Source organism: Lutra lutra, chromosome 4 (assembly GCF_902655055.1).
Source record: "Lutra lutra chromosome 4, mLutLut1.2, whole genome shotgun sequence".
Lineage (NCBI taxonomy): Eukaryota > Metazoa > Chordata > Mammalia > Carnivora > Mustelidae > Lutra > Lutra lutra.
This window is the reverse complement of record NC_062281.1, coordinates 67,117,624-67,134,681: the sequence shown is the minus strand read 5'-3', so window position 1 is coordinate 67,134,681 and position 17,058 is coordinate 67,117,624. Positions and strand designations below refer to the sequence as shown.

General features: G+C 40.6%; 1 long non-coding RNA gene across 1 annotated transcript; it reads left to right on the top strand.

Annotated features, from left to right (window-relative positions):
* The first annotated feature begins 8,668 nt into the window (after positions 1-8,668).
* On the top strand, positions 8,669-16,854 carry LOC125098754 (uncharacterized). The gene is made up of 3 exons (XR_007126940.1): positions 8,669-8,787; positions 11,939-12,093; positions 16,587-16,854. It is a non-coding gene; the product is annotated as an uncharacterized LOC125098754 (long non-coding RNA).
* The last annotated feature ends 204 nt before the right edge of the window (positions 16,855-17,058 follow it).

Here is a 17,058-nt window from a genome sequence, read left to right as displayed (position 1 = left end):
ACTTGAGCCTAAGGCAGATGCTTAACAGACTGAGCAACCCAGGTGCCCCAGTTTTTCTTGTTTCTTGAGGTAGGCCTGTATCACTCTGAACTTTCCTCTTAGCTTTTGCTGCATCTCATAGATTTTGGAAAGTGGTACTTCCATTTTCATTTACTTAAGGTATTTTTAAATTTCTCCTTTGACTTCTTCATTGACTCATTGGCTGTTCAGTAACATGTGGTTTAATCTCCCCATAGAAAGGATTCTTACAGTTTTTGTCTCATAATTGGCTTCTAATTTGAAACCATTGTTGTTGGAAAAAATGCTTATATGATTTCAATCTTCCGAAATTTATTGAGACTTGTTTTATAGCTTAACAGATGATCCATCTGGAGAATCTTCCATGTGCACTTGAGAAAAATGTTTATTCTGCTGCTTTTTGATAGAATGTTCCATATCTGTTAGATCAGATGTATGTCTAATTATCATTTAAGGCCAGATTTTTCTTATTGGTTTTCTGTCTAGATAACCTATCCATTGATGTAAGTGGGATATTAATGTCCCCTATTATTGTGCATTGTCAATTTTTCCCTTTATGTCTGCTAATATTTGCTTTTTATATTTACGTGCTTTTATGTTGGGTGCATAGATATTTACAAATGTTATGTCCTCTTACTGGATCGGCCCCCTTATATTGTGTAATAATCTTTTTTTTTTTGTATTTTATAACAGTCTTTGTTTTAAAGCCTATTTTGTCGAAGTACAGCTACCCCAGTTCTCTTTTTGTTTGTTGTTGTTTTTTTTCATCTTTACCATTTGTGTGGAACATTTTTTCCCACACCTTCACTTTCTTTTCTTTTCTTTTTTTTAAAGATTTTATTTATTTATTTGACAGAGAGAGATCACAAGTAGAGAGAGAGGCAGGCAGAGAGAGAGGAGGGAGCAGGCTCCCCGCTGAGCAGAGAGCCCGATGCGGGACTCGATCCCAGGACCCTGAGATCATGACCTGAGCCGAAGGCAGCGGCCCAACCCACTGAGCCACCCAGGCGCCCCGCAAAGCTAGACATTATGGGGACTGGCCATTCCATTGCAGGTCACAAGGGTTGGAGTGTCTGATATGAGGCACAAACCCTACACTCTTATGGAAAAGCCCTGGATCTGTGCAATCCCCTCCAGCTGCGGGTCACTGTGCTGGTGCTGGGTTTTTGTTGAGAAGGCATTTCCACTTCTCGTACCCACCCAGATGTTGCTCTTTTACACCCAGATGTTGCTCCTTCACAACAGCTAGTTTTCAGATCTTTTTATGAGGGAGTTATTTCATCTGTACGTGTAGATTTAGGGTGTCTGTGGGAGGAGGGGAGTTCAGGATCTCCCTATACTGTCATATTGGACTGCTCCCCTCCCCCAACAATTTTTTAAAAGAAGTAAAAAATTGGATGAATCATAATACCCATCAGTCTTAAAATAAAGTTGTGAAAATTGAGACACTTGTATTAACAAAGGGATAGACATATAGATAACAGAAGAAGATGAAAGTCCAGATGTCGACTCATAAAAATAGGTTTTTTACAAAGGTGCAAAGGCAATTCAGTGTAAAAGGATAGTCTTTTCAAGAAATAATGTTGAAACAATTAAACACTCATATGTGGAGAGAAAGCCTTAGCCTAAAAGTCATACTTTATGCAAAAGTGAACTAAAAATATAGTATGGATCTAAATATAAAGTGTAAACTATAAAACTTTCATAGGATAGGATAAAATCCTATAGAATTTTAGGATAAATCTTCATGAGTTGGGGATAAGCCAAAGTTCTTAGACATGACATCAAACCCATGATTCAGGAGCACCTGGGTGGCTCAGTGGGTTAAGCCTCTGCCTTTGGCTCAGGTCACAATCTCAGGGTCCTGAGATGGAGCCCCACATCGGGCTCTCTGCTCGGCAGGGAGCCCGCTTCCCTCTCCCCCTCTACCTGCCTCTGCCTACTTGTGTGTTTTCTTTCTCTCTCTCTGTCAAACAAATAAATAAAACCTTCAAAACCATGATTCATAAGAGAAAAAATTTGATAAATTAGATTGCACAGAATTTAAAATTTTGCTCTGTGAAAGACACTTAAGAGAATAAAAAGGTAAGCTACAAAATAAGAAAATATTTGAAATCACATACCTGATAATTTACATACAGAATACAAATTTTAAAAATTCTTAAAACTCATTTAAAAAACCATCTAATTTTAAAAGTGGTAAAAAACTTGGACATTTCACTAAAGATATACAGTGGCAAATAAGCATGGGAAAAGATGTTTATCTCATTAACCATTAAGGAAATGCAAATTAAAACTAGAATGAGATATTATTGTACATATATTACAGTGACCAAAATTTAAAAAGCTGGTAATAGGGGCGCCTAGGTGGCTCAGTGGGTTAAAGCCTCTGCCTTCGGCTCAGGTCACGATCTCAGAGTCCTGGGATCGAGCCCCGAGTCGGGCTCTCTGCTCAGCAGGGAGCCTGCTTCCTCCTCTCTGCCTGCCTCTCTGCCTATTTGTAATCTCTGTCTGTCAAATAAATAAATAAAATCTTTAAAAAAAAAGCTGATAATATCAAGTGCCAGAGAGAATGCAGAATAATGTAAACCCACACTGCTGGCGGAAATGCAAAATGGCACAGAAATTCCTAGGAAACAGTTTGATAGTTTCTTACAAAGTTAAACACTTAGCATGTGGCTCAGCAATCCTACCCCCAGATATTTACACTAGGGAAATTAAAAGTTATGTTCACACAAAAACCTTTACACATGTTTATGGAAATTCTATTCATCTTCACTGAAAATTGAAAACAACTCCTGGATTTCATTGAATTAATGGATAAACAATGGTACATCTATAATGGAAAAGACCTCTGCAATACAAAAGAACAAATTATTAATACATGCAAGAACTTCGATGGATCTCAAAGACATTATGCTAAGTGAAAGAAGGCAGTTTCAAAAAGTTTCATACTGTATTACACATTTCTGTGACATTCTCAAAAAGGCAACATTATAGAGACAAAAAAAGCAGTGGTTATCAGCTGTTTTATGGGGAGGTAGGAGATGTCTACAAAAGGATAGGGAGAGGGAGAATTTTTAGGGGAAGTGGGAGAAACGTTCTGTATCCTAATTATGGTTGTGGTTACACGAGTCTATACATACATGTGTTTAAATTCATATAATTGTTAAGAAGAACTCAATTTTTCTTTTCTATAATTTATAAAACCCTCTACTTCTAACACCACCAAATATCAACTTTACTTCTATGAGGCTAAATTAAGATCCCACTGGATATAAGATAGAGATGACTAATTCTGGAGAATTAGGTAGTAGAATTTAGGTAATGGAAAGAAGCATAGTTTTGCTATATTAAGCAGTAGAAAAATGTAAGTGGTATTCGGGAAGGTCTGGCTAGTAAAGAGGCTGTATCATATAGATATGCCATGAATGGAATTTTCTGAATCATTGCACATGACTCTGCTCACATATAAGCAAGCAAGACTCTTAAGTGCATAAATGATTCCACTGCAATAAGTTACTTTTTTTGGAATTCTCATGAACACTTACATACTTTCAAAGCTTTGTAGTGATTCACCACTGTTTTAACATGAGTTACTGCAATTTCCTAACACTCCACTCATAATTCCAAGGGAATCCCTTATATACTTGAAGACATCAACATTGTTTTCTTTTTTAAATATCACCACTGTAATGTAGCTAAGTCTTTTAATTTTTGAAATATTTAAGAAAAATATGAATTTATTATAGGCATGATAACAATTTAGTCTTAATCTTGTGTATAAATATGTATCCTCCATGGCTGGAAAACTGGATTATAATTTGTTTTCATTTGCAGTGTTTAGAGTTGTCAGTTCCAATTATATTAATTTAAAATTATTTTTTGAGACTAGTAAATAAACTAAGGTACATCCATTTAATGGCATGTTATAGTCATAGTAAAAAATAATGTACTGATATGAAATGATCTACTAAGTATAAAATCTCTATTAAGTGTAAAAATAGTCAACTTTAGAATAGTAGGCAGTTTATTTGTGAAAAAATGCAGCAAGGTTTATACACAAACATACACATGTAGTTACTTAGTCTAAGTAAGTGTATTTTTAGAAGAATACAGAAGTGGGGAGTTCAGGGTGTTCAGGGTGAGAAGAGGGGACATTATTGGTGACCATTTTATATCTTGAATCCTGTGAATGCATTACCTATTATAAAAATTTATAAAAATAAAAATCATTCCCCTTGCCTTCAAAACAAAGTATCTATGTGTTTAAAAAAAAAAAAAAGTAATTTGCCCGGAAAAAAGAAGAAACGATAATTCAGTTTCCTTTTTGGTCCCCCATAGTCTCACTCAGTAGAAATGCATTGAAGAATAAATTTCTCATTGTACATGTTTGATGCAATTTTTGTTTTCCTCACACAAAAACTCTGAAGTATGTAGGATCCTTTGAATACCCTAATATCTTGCTATTCAAAGTATTGTCCAAGGACCAGTAGCACTGGGAACTGGCTAGAAAAGCAGAATCCTTGTGTGCTATTGCCGACCTACTGAATCAGAATCAGGGCTTTAACAAAAATCCCCGCAAGGGAACTTATGTGTACCTTCAGATGTAAGAAGTACTGCTCCAGAAGGCAGGGTGGAGTTGCATGGAGACAGTGTCAACAGCCCTAGGATAGGTAAATCAGGGGTCTATCAGGGTTATGAGAGAAAGGTCACTGAACAGGCTCTGGTGAAGTTTGTTGATGAACCAAAGAGAAACTTAGAAAGATCCTAGAACTGTGACAAATCACTAAATTCTACTCCTGTAACCCGTATTAACTAGAATATAAAAGTTGAAAGAAAGAAAGAAAGAAAGAAAGAGAGGAAGGAAGAGGAAGGAAGGGAGGGAGGGAGGGAGGAAGGGAGGAAGAAGGAAAGAAAGAAAAAGAAAGGAAGGAGGAAAAAAGAAAGGAAGAAAGATCCCAGAACCTAAGGTCAAAAGGGAAATCCTAGCTCCTGGGTGTAAATAAAAATGCAATTTATTTTCTATTTCATCTGTTAACAGCCCAACAATGCAGACAAAATCATCAATGGAAGCCCTCTCTGTCCCCAAGATACATCCATTAGTTGTTTTAAAAGCCAAACCAGGGGCGCCTGGGTGGCTCAGTGGGTTAAAGCCTCTGCCTTTGGCTCAGGTCATGATCCCAGGGTCCTGGGATTGAGCCCCGCATTGGGCTCTCTGCTCTGCAGGGAGCCTGCTTCCTCCTCTCTCTCTGCCTAGTTGTGATTTCTCTCTGTCAAATAAATTATTAAAAAAAAAAAAAAAAGCCAAACCAAAATAAACTAAAACTCTTGGTAAGATTCATCAAGTCTTCCCACTTCTGGCCTTTCCCATTCTCACCACCATTTAGCCAAAGGCAACAGCGATTTTCTTTGAAAATAGAAGTCAATTCTTATCACTCCTACATTCAAACACTTTCCAGTGGCTCTCCTTTTTACTCAGAGCAGGAGTCAGAGTCCCCACACAAAACCATAAGGATCTATGGAATGCACCTACCCCCAGACACTCAACTAAGCTCTCCTGGGCTTGCTCAGCCCAGCCACACTGACCTCCTTGTTATTTCCTGAACTTGTCAAGTGTTTTCTGCTTCTAGATCTTTACTCTTGTTCCCTCTTCTAGGATCCTCTTCTTTCAGATAATCTATGGCTCACTTCCGTCAGGTCTCTGCTCAAGAGTCATCTGGTAAATGAGGCCTTCCCTGACAGGTTACATAAAATAGCCACTCCCCACTCCTCTATCTCCCTCACTCTGTTTTATTTTTTCCCATAGCACTGACTGCCATTTCTCATACATTTATTTGTTGTCTTGGTTTTTTTCCTCTCTAGAATAGAAGCTCCTCAAAGGCTAGAACTTTAACTATTGCTAAATCTCCAGTGCCTATAAGAGGGATAGTTGTTGATTGAAGGAATGAATGAATAAAATAACCAACAATTCATTCATTCTTACATCTACTTGGGTTGCCATAAAAAAATACTATAGACTGGGTGGCTTAAACAACAGAAATCTATTTCTCAGTTCAAGAAACTGGAAATCTAAGATCAAGGTGCTGGCCAATTTGATTTCTGGTGAGGACCCTCTTCCTTGCAGATGGCTGCCTTCTCCCTGTGTCTTTGCATGACTTTTCCTCAGTGCATGCATGTGAGATCTCTACTCCCCACTTCTCATAAGGCCACCAGTCCTATCAGATTAGGATTCCACCCTTATGACCTCATTTAACCTTAAAAGTTATATCTGCAAATAGTCATGTTGAAGGTTAGGCCATCATTTAGGGGGGACATCATTTAGCCCATAGCAGATTTCACAATCAGTTTAGTTCCACAAGAGAAATTGCCCTGTTAGGCTGCATTTTCTTTTTAATTCTTACCCCATTCGATGCTGCACCTGGTATGTATTTTAACATGAATTCCCCTGAACAGGAATGCTGCAGACAGGGAACGCCATTTGATATGATTGTCCCTGGGTGCAGGGGTAACTCTGGACATGGAGATGTTAGGACTTACACTAGGTCTCTTATAGCCAATAGTCAGATGTCCCTGAAAGTATATTTTTAAATATTGAAGAAGAAAAAAAAAGCATTCTAAGTGTTCGTTGCAGTTACTTCTCAGTCCCTTATCTTCCTTGACTTGGAACTTGAATGAAATGCTTCTTTATGAAATACAAGGAATTGCAGCTGCTCTGAATTGCTATGTGTCCATACCACAGAGCAGTGCAGAAATCTTTCCTGTTTGCCAATTGCTTCTGCAGTTGTGTATTAGGAACAACTTAGAAATACATTTAAGCAAACTGCCTTTTTGCAAGTATTGTAAATCTCCTTAACTGTAGGATTTTATTTTATTTATTTATTTTTTAAAATCCTTGTCACTAGACTCATTTTTGGACAAGCTTTGGCATACAGATGCCAGACTGTTTCTTGACCAAATTCTAGACCAAATTCTACTCAGGCTCCTCTGAGTCTTTGTAACCAGGCCTCAACCTTGGCCTGTAAAACCCACAGACCCTCTGTGTAAATTATTTCATCCACTCCCCTGCCTCCTCACCCCACCCTCCACACAAAGAGTCTTCAAGAAACACTAGCATAGTTTCTAACAACTCAAATCTGCTTCCCTGGGATGGTAACAACAGCCCCCTTAGATTCCTGCTGGAGAAAGCTCAGTGCTGCCCAGGAGAGTTTACTGTTTATTCTAGCCAAAACCTGGTGTTGGGCAGATAGGGCCTCAAAACTCTCTTTTAGAGCAGATGCTTTAGAAAGCTTGCAACTATAAATCTTTTCTCTGTCTACCACCCTGAGTAGTCCTCTCAAGAGTCTTTATTTGAAACGCAAATATTCAAAAAGCTAACTCTTACCCTATCTCCCAGTCCCAATAGGGGGGTAGGGGCCACAGCAGGCTCTAATTTGCTCTACTGCCTCAGCTTTAAAGATGGGATAAGGGGAGAAGTCAGGGGTTCCTGGGTGATTCAGTCCTTAAGTGCCAGTGCCTGGGATGTAGCCCCACTCAGCAGGAAGCCTGCTTCTCCTTTCTGCTCCCCCTGCTTGGGTTCCCTCTCTCGCTGTGTCTCTGTCAAATAAATAAAATTTTTAAAAAAGAAAAGAAAAGAAAAGTTGGGCACCTACTCGACTCCATTGGTGGAACATGTGACTGACAGGGTTGTGTCAGGGTTGTGAGTTTGATCCCCATGTTAGCTGTAGAGATTACCTAAAAGTAAAAATCTTCTTTAAAGAAGATAGAAATTTGTTTCTCCTCAGGATAAGTGCCAGTTACAGACCCAGATGGCCTGTCCCATGGAAGCTTACCACTTCTCAATGCCTTTCCCTCAACATACTTCAACTTTAAAAAGTCTCTTTCTTAACTTTTGCTTTGACAGAGTTGATTTCAGTTTATGCTGGACCTTCTTCCATATCTCAGTGGTTATACTGAATAAAATCTACCCTTCTTGCTTTAACTAGTGTCCAGATTTATTTATCTTGTAAAAGACTAGCCCCAGAGATTTTGTCTCAGGGGATCTAGGGTGGGGCCTAGGTGTCAGGATTTTATAAAACCTCCAAAGAAGTGTCTTTGGACGCACAGTCAGCGTTGTGGATAACTGCTATAGGACCATGGTTCTCAAAGTGGTGTCTCTGGACCAATGATACTATCTTCATCTCCTAGGAACTTGTCTGAAAGGCAAAAATGCTTACACCTTACTCCAAACCTCCTGAATCTGAGACCCTGAGCACAGGGCCCAGCAATCTGTGTTTTAACAAGACCTCCTGGTGATTCGGATGAACTAAATTTTGAGCACTACTGGCACAGAGGGTTAAATTTGCTCCATGAAATAGAATTAGGATTTGGTTAGTTAACTGTGACTTGGAGCCCAGTTCTGTCAGTAAACATTAACCTGAAGAATGTGTCTGGGAAATTTCCTATTTTTGCTCTCCTCCCTCTCCCTCTCTCCCCACCGCCCCCCAGTTTTCTCTAAAATGAGAGCTAAGAGGATCCTGGTCCACCAAGCTCTTAGAAAACTTCACTATTTTTTTTTTAAGATTTTATTTATTTATTTGACAGAGAGAGGGGGGAGAACACAGACTCCCTACTAAGCAAGGAGCCCGATGTAGGACGACTCCAAGACCCTGGGATCAGGACCTGAGCCAAAGTCAGATGCTTAACTAACTGAGCCACCCAGGCACCCCTGATCTTTTAAGTTATAATACAATCACTAAATGGCCATGACAAAATGGACCTTTGGAAATGGTGAGTAGAATCCAGAGCTTATGAGTTGGATTCTCATCCCTCTCCCCTTAAAAATTCCCAGGTATCCTAAAACGTGTTCTTTGGCTAACATTTTTATAACTGGGTGTTTCTTTCAGAGAAATACTTGGAAAGAAAAATGATTGTATTTGTATGTGACTGACTTTCCTTTCTACTTTGTTAGATGAAGATTAAGTATGTTTGGTTCCAGAATATGTAGCACGAGGCCTTTGTGAGTTTCTTCTTACCACCAGAGAGCGGGAGGGATGCTGGCAACCATTCCTTCCTGACAGAGAAGGTCACTGAGAGGGAGTACAGGAAAAATTATTATATTTTTCTACTTTCTGTTCTCTCCAGTGACAGTCATGGCTCTTTTAATTCATCCCTTCATCTCATTTGCAAATGGAAAAATATATTCCACAAAAAAAAAAAAAAATCTCTGCTCCTGGAAATATTTGTTTCAGAAAAAAAGAAAAAAAAAAAAAGAAAGGGAAAAAAAAGGTATGAGTAAGGTTTATTTTGGACAAATATATTCTCTTGCTTTTCCAAGTTAAATATGTATGTAGTTTTGTAAAATAAATGAAAAAGTATTTACTTTTACATACACACAGAATTCTTTCAAAGCATAGAACATAATCCTTAGCGATGGAAACAAACAGATTTTGACAAAAGAAATATCTCTTTGTATTTTTTACATTAGGGTCTTTATTTTGTAAACAGGGACTAGTTTCTAGAGTTTTACCTCACCCAGGGCAAATTAGCAATATAATTTGGGGAGATGCCATTCCTGGAAGGCATCAGCAGTTTATGTCCTCTGAGAATTATCAGACGTGCTTATTCTTCAAACAACTAAAGTGTTTGTGGGAAATTTACTAAGTTTTCACTTACGTCCATGCTTCTTTTAAATGGCTTTGAAACTCTTCAATAACTGCCTGCAAAGAGTCTCAAATCCAGCTGGAACTACCATTGCCTCATTCAACAGAGCATTCCTGCCAACAGGTTAAACCAGTCTCCCAGAATCTGTCCATTCCCTGCACCCCCCTCCCCCGCCATGTTTTAGCAGACAAAAGTGTGCTCAGTTGGGAGCAGCACGGGTGGTCTCTGCTCAGCTGAAGAGATGATTATTTCCCTGCACTGCCTCTCCAATGATATTATCCACCAATCCACCTTGAAATCTTAGAGACATTTCTACAAGGTTCATTACTCCACTTCATTAAGCAACAGGTCCTGCTTGTTAAACCTAAAAAAAAAAAAAAAAAAAATAGCAGCAAGCAGCAATTTTAGTAGCATTTCCTAATTGCAGGCTATGACACACCTGTGTGAACTTTAGACATTAAGACTGCTGGTATGGGGGAAAGAAACTTCTCAACTTTTTGAAACTTTTAGACTGTCAATATTCATGGGTAGGAGAAGCTGAAGAAATGCCTGTTCCACAACTTAGTATATGTTTTATTTTATAAAGCTCTCCATGCAGCAGGTTGTGGATTTACATCTCATAGGAGGATAAGACAATGTACCAGTCTTCAAAAAACTGACGGGGGGGGGGGTCAGAAGGGAGGATGTACAACAGTAACTAATTAACTGTGAAGCAGGGTGAAATAAGTGATAATATAGAGACTTAGGCAGAGAGCTAAGGGAGCGAAGAGCCAGGGGTCACCAAACAAGGTCCTGACTGAAGGGAGGTTTTAGGCAGCAGCACCAGTGGTACTGTTCAAAGAAACACACCATAAGATGAGAAAGCAAGACTCAAATGGGACCGATTCAATAGTAGATCTGAAAGTCCTGGGCACATGTTTTCACCTATTGTTGTAAGAAGCACTTGGCATTTGAGTTGAACTCTGAAGGAGAAAACCACTTTAAAATGAAGAGAAGGGTATTATTGCAGCTGAGGGAATAGCCTGGAGATAGTGAATTGACAGTTGGAGGTTCAAGAGTAAGATGGGGAATGCAGGGTTGATGGTGTGCTTCCAGCAAACTACTTGGACAGAGAAAACGGGAGTGGGAATTTAGGTTAGACAAAGCACTGGCAGTTTTATGTAACATGCCATGGAATTTGGAGCAAAGGAAGAAAAAGGTGGCTGGTTCACCACCCCTTCAGATAGATTGCCTTTTTCTCTGCTCTGCCTGACCTGGTCAAAGATTACCAAAGGAGAATAAGAAAACCATCATGTTGCAACAACAAGGACACTTTGTGGCTCCCTAGTGTTGTAACTGATTGTGAAAGAGTCCATCACTCCTACCCACCCAGACCCCTCTCTTACCAGTGCCACTACCTCTTCAATGGGTGGCGACACCGATAATTCCACCTCAGCTTGTCTGACAACCTCCCTCCCAACCAGCTCAGACTGCCACAGTCACCACCGCAGCCTCCAAGCACCTTAGGGGAAATGCAAGCAGGGAATAATGCCGGAAAGCAGCTGCACACTGTCCTGTGGAGAAAGTCATGCTCTGCCTGTTAAGGAATTCTGTGGAAAAGATACAAGTCCGCTGATGGATTTATTTAGATGCTGCCTGCTCTTCTGTAGGTCCTCAATAAATATTAAATTGAAGTTTAATTGTTCATAAGCCATTAAAATTGTCATTTTTTATGTGTGAGTCTTCATAAGTCAGTTTTCTCATGAAGTGATATTAAGAACTTTAAAGAACAGTGAGGGTGTGCTCATTTTGGAGTCTAAATGCTCAATTTTACCACTGCCTTCATTACCGTTTCAGTATGATTTGAAAAATAATAAACATGAGGTTTTCCTAATTATAAAGGTAGTATGTATATACGGTATATATATAGATACGGCTCTTTTAAAATCTCCTAATAAATAATAATGAGACTCACTGTATTCATTTCCAACTGCTGCTGTAACTAATTTCTACAGATTTAGTGCCTTAAAACAACTGAATTTGTTATTGCATAGTTTTGGACGTCAGAAATCTGACCCAAGTCTCAAAGGGCTAAAATTAAGCTGTCAGCAGGGCTGTGTTCATTCTGGAGGTTTTAGGGGAGAATCTATTGCCCTGCCTTGTCCAACTCATTAAGGTAGCCCCATTCTCTGACTTGTGGTCCTCTTCCTCTGTCTTCAAAGCCAGCAACTTAGCATCTCTCTGATCATTCATCCACACTCACAGCTCCCTCTGACTCTCTTCTGCCTCTCTCTTCCAGTTTTAAGGACCCTGGTGATTATACTGGGCCTACCTGAATAACCCTCAATAATCAAGGCTCATCTGTTTACCGATTAGCATCTGCAAACTTAATTCCTCTTACCATGTCAAGCAACATTCACAATTCTAAGGATTAGGACATGGATATCTTTGGAGGTGAGGGAGTGTTATTCTTCCTTTTTTTTTTTTTTTTAAAGATTTTGTTTATTTATTTGAGAGAGAGAGACGATGGTGAAAGAGATCATGAGAGAGCAGAAGGCCACAGGGAGAAGCATACTCCCCATGGAGCTGGGAGCCCGATGTGGGACTTGATCCTGGTACTCCAGGATCATGACCTGAGCCAAAGGCAGTAGTTTAACCAACTGAGCCACCCAGGCACCCGGAGTGTCATTATTCTATCATACTCGTAATCTCTATTCAGAATCAGTAATCATAAACATTTTTGAAAAAGATTTATTTGAGAGAGAGAGAGAGAGCCAGAGTGGGGGGGAGGGGCAGAATAACAGAATTTTCAAGCAGACTCTCCAGCTGAGCATGGAGCCCAATATGGGGCTCGATCTCACAATCCATGAGATCACGACCTGAGTCAAAACCAAGAGTTGGCTGCCTAACTGACTGAGCCACTGAGGTCCCCAGTAATCATAAACATTATAATTTCCTAATCTTTGTCAAGTTCACATGTATGCAAATATGTACTACATGTAATAGACTGTTATCCCATTTAAAGTGGAGTAATGTCTCTTCTGGGAATGGAGTTTTCTGAATAACTGTAGACCATGGTTTCAGTTTTCTGAATAACTTGTAAGTCATTCTCTACTGGTTTATAATCAGTAAAGCTACTTTGAATATAATACGTGGTTACCGAAGATTCAATAAAGATGCCCCCCACCCTACCCCCTAATTCCCTTTTCTTCATTCAGAAGACAGCAGAAGTGGAGTGAATGCATTGAATGCATTAGTGTATGCTGACTTAGGAGTTGGTCAAATTTGCCTCAGAAGTTTTAAAACTTTCTTCCTGGGAGGAAACCAGAGTTGTTCCAATGAAAATAGGATCAATTGGCAGTAGTGAAACCTGGATGTGTTCACACTTGTAACACAACCTTGTATTACTCATACTCAGCCTACTGAGTTCTGAGAAAAAGAAATTATTTATATATTCTAATAATTTGTGTCTAAATGGCAACTATTTCCTTTCTCCTGCAGTGTTCTAAGATTACATGAATGTAAAGAATAGTACTCTTGATATCAGATATTTTTCTGCTGGCAGGTTACTCATGAGTCATCACCAAAGATTTTTATAGGATTGTCCTCACACACTGTTCTCTAGGTAGGGAGCTGAAAGCAGTATAGTAATTCATTCTTGAAAAATTTCAAAATGGCAATATCTGTTTGAGTCATCAGTAAAACCAAGAAAACCATTTGGAGTTTACTTTGAGTAACTTAATTATAACTACAAAGGATATGTTATTTATATATAGGCCATCTTTTGCCCAAAGATTATAAATCACTAAAGTACTATGTTATTGCTTGAAAGACAGGTAAGAAGAGACTTTTTAAAAAGAAAAAGATTTTATTTATTTATTTGTCAGAGAGAGAGAGAGAGCACAAGCAGGCAGAGTGGCAGGCAGAGGCAGAGAGAGAAGCAGGCTCTCTGCCGGACAAGGAGCCTGATGCAGGACTCGATCCCAGGACCCTGGGATCATGACCTGAGCCGAAGGCAGTGGCTTAACCGACTGAGCCACCCAGGCGTCCCAAGAAGAGACATTCTGGTAAAGTTTATCTTATCTGGTGATAAGAGAGAGGGTCTCTCATTTTAACTTTCCCCCCTCTATTCATCCCCCAAATTCCAAACTGGTGTAAGGATGAGAGGCAACTAAGGCCAGATATGGGTGACAAATAATAGGAGTCCCTTGATGGTTTTTTTTTTTTTTTCTTAAGATTTTTTTGAGAGGTGGGGGGTGGGGGAGAGAGAGAGAGAGAGCATGCGAGCATGGGAGTGAGCTGGTGCAGAAGCACAAGCAGGGCAGAGAGAGAGAGGGAGGGGCAGAGGGAGAGAAGAAATCTCCAGCAGACTCTGAGCAGGGAGTCAGCACCAGCGGCAAGGCTCTATCTCAGGACTCTGAGATCATGACCTAAACCAAATCAGGAGTCAGATGCTTAACCAACTGAGCCACCCAGGCACTCCTAGAAGTCCCTTGCTGTTTTAATCTGGGTGTGGCCTGGGGTCTCCCTGTCCCCTGATGTCTAGATAAAATGAAATCAGTCCCCCAGTTCCAAGGCTTGTGACTGATTTCTCTAAATTCCTGGGCAGTTTATAGTCTCAAAGTCACCTCTGGCTCCACACTTTTTTCTTAGTTTATGGATTATTTCAGGGTCACACATTTTGCTTCTGGCTCATTAGCACATTGACTCAGATGTCACATTCAGGTTCTTTCCCAGTTTTCACCCCGGTCCCCGGTCCCCCCGCTCCCCCCCCCACCCTCCTTATCTCCCACTCCAATCTCACAAGGTGGTCTGCACGACCGGTGGCTTTACTGAGACGGAGGGAAAGATGGAAGTGGAGACCTTGCCAAGGGAATTTCCAGTGCACCACCCTCCTCCTTCACCTGGTGTCCCAGTTTTCTGTCAACATTGATTGGGCTCCTCCTCCCTCTTAGAAGCAAAACAAATTCCTCGCATTCTATCATGCAGAACCGGTCAGTCATTTCTTCTCTTCCTTCAGCACCTTCCAGACCCTGGGTGCTCATCTCCTCCAAATGGGCTCTCAGGTATTTCCCTAGAATTCTATTGCCAGCTCTTAGGATAAAATATAGAGAGCTGAAATTTTTATCATTTTAAAACTCCAGTGTTTTCAGCCCAGAGAAGACTAATGTTTCTTTTATTCAACAAATAATTTTTTTGTGCGCTTATTTTATGCCAGACCTTATTACCAGAGCTGGGAACCCAGCTGGGAATTGAAAAGTCCTGGCCCTCGTACAGTTTGTTCAAAACCTTTCTCTTCCATAGGACAAGCAGTGATGTGAATAATTAACAACTGTGGTAAATACCACAAAGGAAAATCGCTGAGTATTATCTGGAAGGGCGTGGCTGTGGCAGAAAGGGGTGAGAGTTGAGGGAAGTTTTCCTCTCATGATTTTTAATTTGTCCAGAATTAGAAAAGGCTGGTTTACTCCTAGGCCAATGTTCTCTTCTCGGCCAATGCTGCCTCTGAAGACACCACTGAGATAGGAACAACAGTATTTGCTACATTTCTGTCCTGAATTAACCGATCAATTCAGCAAACACTTCCTGAGGGACTGGCTGTATCTGGTACTTGTGTTAACAGTATAAGGAACTTACCTACAACCTAGACGGGGTGACAGAAAATATACAAAACCAAACCAAAACAAAACAAAAACACAAAGAATGAAATACGTGTTCAGAGAGTAGGAAGTGCAGTAACTGAAAAACAGTGGCAGTGTGGGCAGGTGGTGACAAAAAGCCTTACCAGGTGCAGAAGCCCAAACAGTGAGGAGCTTGCTCAAGAGCATGTCTAGTTACAGTGAGCTATGTTCAAAGTTCCTGAGGCAGAAAGAAACACAGTTGGCCAGTCTGACTGGAGAGAAAATTACGTGAGGCCAGAACAAATGAGAGGAAGGGTGGAAGGGCCTTGAGTGGAGCCAGGACCCGGCTTAGTTAGGGGGGATTTGACAGACCATGGGAAGAGTTTGTTTTTCCCTCAACAAGAGTAAAATGTAGTAATCTGTAGGGGAGTGACTCATCTGATTTGTATTGTAAGAAGTCATTCCAGGTACATGATAGAGAATAGATTGTTTATCATCTTTTTATAGTAAAACACCCCAGGGGCACTTGGATGGCTTAGTGGATTAAAGCCTCTGCCTTCGGCTCAGGTCATGATCTCAGGGTCCTGGGATGGAGCCCTGCATTGGGTTGTCTGCTCAGTGGGGATCCTGCTTCTTCCTCTCTCTCTCTCTGGCTGCCTCTCTGCCTACTTGTGATCTCTGTCTGTCAAATAAATAAAATATTTAAAAAAGAAAACAACCAAAACCCCAAACTTTTATTTGAGACAGGGAAGCTGGAAGGACCCCATGAAAGACTGCTTTTTTGCTGCCTCTATTCTTTTTTTTTTTAAAGATTTTATTTATTTATTTGACAGAGAGAAATCACAAGTAGGCAGAGAGGCAGGCAGAGAGAGAGGAGGAAGCAGGCTCCCTGTCGAGCAGAAAGCCCGATGCGGGGCTTGAACCCAGGACCTGGGATCATGACCTGAGCCGAAGGCAGAGGCTTAACCCACTGAGCTACCCAGGCGCCCCAGTGCTGCCTCTATTCTTGCCGAGACCTCCATCTCCACCTTACATGTGTCTTACAGAAGAGATAGTGTATATCGTCCTTGTAAAGGTCAAGGAGTTCATGATTTCTTTGGAGTCTTTTAGCACAACAGATAACATCTAGGGGCCCCCAGGTGGCTCAGTCGTTAATCGTCTGCCTTTAGCTCAGGTCATAATCTCAGGGTCCTGGGATCGAGCCCCGAATTGGGCTCCCTGCTCAGTGGGAAGCCTGCTTCTCCCTCTCCCACTGTCCCTGCATGTGTTCCCTGTCTCACTGTGTTTCTCTCTCCATCAAACAAATTAAAAAAAAAAAAAAAAAAGATAACATCTAAGAAGTGACCACACAGGGTCCTCATGAACTGAATATTTTCCAAGACCATTGACTCGCCAAGAGCCCTGGCTCCTGGCCATATGTGACTTTCAGGGGACGCCTAAACACTTGTCTTTGTTCCTGGATGCCTGAGAAGACATGAGCACTGGACCACAACCCTCAGTAAAAATCCCAGACCCCAAGCGAAGATAAGACTCACTCTCCATTCCTTTTCAAGTCTCCCAGACACTATGTATTTGCACTCTTTCTAGGTCTTCAATAAACTCTGCTCTCACTTCCTCTTGGCTTGCATTTGATTTCTGCCCTGGGTAACACCAAGGACCCTCTTGGTTGGTCCTGCAGGAATTCCCTCTGTGTCCTCGGACCCAGCCAACCTGCATCATATCAATGCAGGATTGGTTAAATTATGATATATACTTACAATGGAATATTATGAAGCCCTAAAAAGGGTGACATGTCTAT